The 2891-nt window shown below is 34.3% G+C and overlaps 1 non-coding gene across 1 annotated transcript; it reads right to left on the bottom strand.

The window, feature by feature from the left end:
• Positions 1-2155: 2155 nt before the first annotated feature.
• On the bottom strand, positions 2156-2350 carry LOC131045586 (U2 spliceosomal RNA). The gene has a single exon (XR_009105835.1). It is a non-coding gene; the product is annotated as a U2 spliceosomal RNA (small nuclear RNA).
• Positions 2351-2891: the final 541 nt, after the last annotated feature.

The raw sequence follows: 2891 nt of genomic DNA, 5'->3' as shown, positions 1-2891 counted from the left end.
ATTGAATATGTTCATATTATATAAGTTTGAGTCAATAAAAGGAATTCCACAGTCATCAAGCTTATATGTACTCTAAGGTTTACTATGTTTGGATTCCTAGATCTACTCGAATCTTAGATAAAATTTTAGTCATTATCATTGTGGTTTGTCTTTAATGTGAATATATGATAACGCAAGGTTTGAAATAGCTTGAATGATCTATCGAGGCATGAATTAAAACCATATAGTCTTCCTAGTTATATCAATAATACAAATCGATAGCCACAATATTTTGACTATTGTAGTGCTCCACTTTCCTTTTTTGAGTTACTTTTCTTATTAGATTATGAGCATGTGAATAAAGTGGATGGTTTTAAGATTCCTTACTTTATGAGTATGTGCTTCTTTATGTATATATGTTTAATTAAAATAAATAAATTAAGAAAGAATAATGTGTATACACTCATGAATAACTTTATGTATAATATAACTAGATTGACAAGTCTAAGGTGTAAACCCTTTAAAATAAAGATAATACATATTGCAGCAATGCTCTTCTACCTTATAAATGTTAAAAATTTAACTAAGATTTATACATGGTTTTTACTTATAAATGTTAAAAATTTAACTAAGATTTATACATGGTTTTTACTTATTTGACATTATAATTAGCCCTAAGAAAGAGAAATAATAACTGAAATTGTAGAATTTATGACCCAGTCATAAATAAGTTTACATTGCTTATCATGACCAAAATCAAGAAGAATTCTCTACCAAAAGCATATTTCAACCAAATCATAATTTAGCTTTCACCAATAGCATGCCAATTTCAAAGGTTAGACATGAATTATCCATTAGCATCTACGAAATAAATGTCATGATATACCCATCTTAGGAGTTTAGTAGTGGCATTTGTGTATCAAAAGGAATGTGTGATTCCAATGTTATGTCTTGTTTGAGGTATGGCTTCTCAATGTTCTAGATATTAAACCAGTCTAGGTGATTGATAAGAACAAACATTAGTCTCTGGTGATTTATAACACAGATTTGATTGATAAAGCCTCCCTGGCGAAAATCATCTGAGCACAACCGAAATCCCTGGTGAAAATCATCATGACATTTTTAGAACCAGATTAGCTACCACCTGTTTCCCAAAACAACACCTTCCCCTCATGATCTCTACAACCCTGCTCTTCCAGGATTGAAGACTGCCCTTGGCTGCCCCTTCGCTTTTGAATTTGACCCAACCTAAAGGAGGCGGTTTCCAATTCTGATTACTACGCTTCCTTTTAGTAGCATCCTCCATGCCATTCGATCTCATATCACTCAAAAGGTTGATATCTCATATCACTCAAAATGTTGATATTGGCATGGACATTCACAGTCTCAGTGACTTTGCTCCTTACTGGGTATCAGATGAAATAAGCTGCATTCAAAAAATTTCCTTGTTAAAGATATACAGCATAGTAAAGACTACAAATAAGCCCGGTTCCCCGCTTTTATGGACATATTTATGCATATTTGCAACTGTATCACATGAAATGGAAGGAAAATTTTCAGGGAGATTCAAATACTCTGAAGTATTTTCCCTAAAAATGTATCCCATGAGAGGACCTCTTTTGCGTAGAAGTATATTTAAAGCTGTCATTCAAATCTTAAGGCATGAGATGTTTAAATAAACACCTACTAAACTGAAAATGCCTCAAAATATAGTCTGCCTGATAATTTCCCTTTTCATCAGGTACACTTTTAGGCTAAGAATGCTTAAATACATCCATACAGCCATGGAATTTAGACCCTACCTGGGAGCGGCTAAGTGGGCTTACCTGTAATATTTCTTTCGTTGTATATATTTTAACGAATAAACATTTTTGAATGCAGCATCGAAGCATTTCTCTAATATTGTGGTCTTAAATCACAAACCTTCTGTTTCAGCAGTCTCCATAAGAATATCTTTCTTCGGAATCTCTGTCTGAAGAAATTCATAACAATTATATGGAATCGGACGAAAAATAAGGACTTCAATAATCTACTTACAGAAGCGACACAATCAATTTAAAAGCTAAAGCTGAAGATTTAACATACATATTTTGTCAATAAACGACATAAATTTCAATTACAGATCAATTTTGCTTATCAAAGACTGAATTAATTAAATTTGTTAATTGCTTTGGGTGTGGGGTGCGCCAGGCTTCTGCAGTAGTGCAAGACAGAAGCGACGCGCAAAGGCCCTGATAGCAAGCTATCTTTTAGACTTTCCCCCTGAAGAAATTAATTTAATATCGTGTGGTTCACTGAACCACGTATCAGACATTAAACTGATAAGAACAGATACTACACTTGATCTTAGCCAAAAGGCCGAGAAAGGTATGAATTTTAATTTCCTTCTCTTACCTATTTCTTTCCGCCCTCTCTTCCCCTTCTCTTCGCTTGCTTACATGTGGGATAAATATGTCCCTACAGCCATGCTCACATCTGTAATAATCATTTTACCTCCTCTTCTTTCCACCTCCAAATCATTTCGCCCCATTCCATTTCAACAGTGTTACCAAAATCCAGTTGTTTGCCCTGCACCAATTAAAGAAGATAACATACTAGCACTATAAATTCTGCAACTCTCTGATGTCTGAATAATGATTTCGATCCTCTTACAGGAAGCTCTAGACGTTTCCCTTTTGCTACAAATTGCTTTTTGAACTTTGAAAATAGCATTCATGAAATAATGGAAATCACTTCCTCGGACTTCAATCGGAGATGCAGTTGTCTTCGGACATTTCCTCTGATTTAGCAATTGGTGTTCAAATTCCCGAGTTTTCCTTTGTTTAGAAGTACAGTTGTGGAGAAATGCTGCTCCTATTTGGGCATTAGCAATAGCTTCGGAAGAATATTGGATCAGAACTTATGGACTATGC

This window comes from Cryptomeria japonica, chromosome 10 (assembly GCF_030272615.1).
Source record: "Cryptomeria japonica chromosome 10, Sugi_1.0, whole genome shotgun sequence".
Classification (NCBI taxonomy): domain Eukaryota; kingdom Viridiplantae; phylum Streptophyta; class Pinopsida; order Cupressales; family Cupressaceae; genus Cryptomeria; species Cryptomeria japonica.
This window is presented reverse-complemented; position numbering and strand designations above follow the sequence as displayed.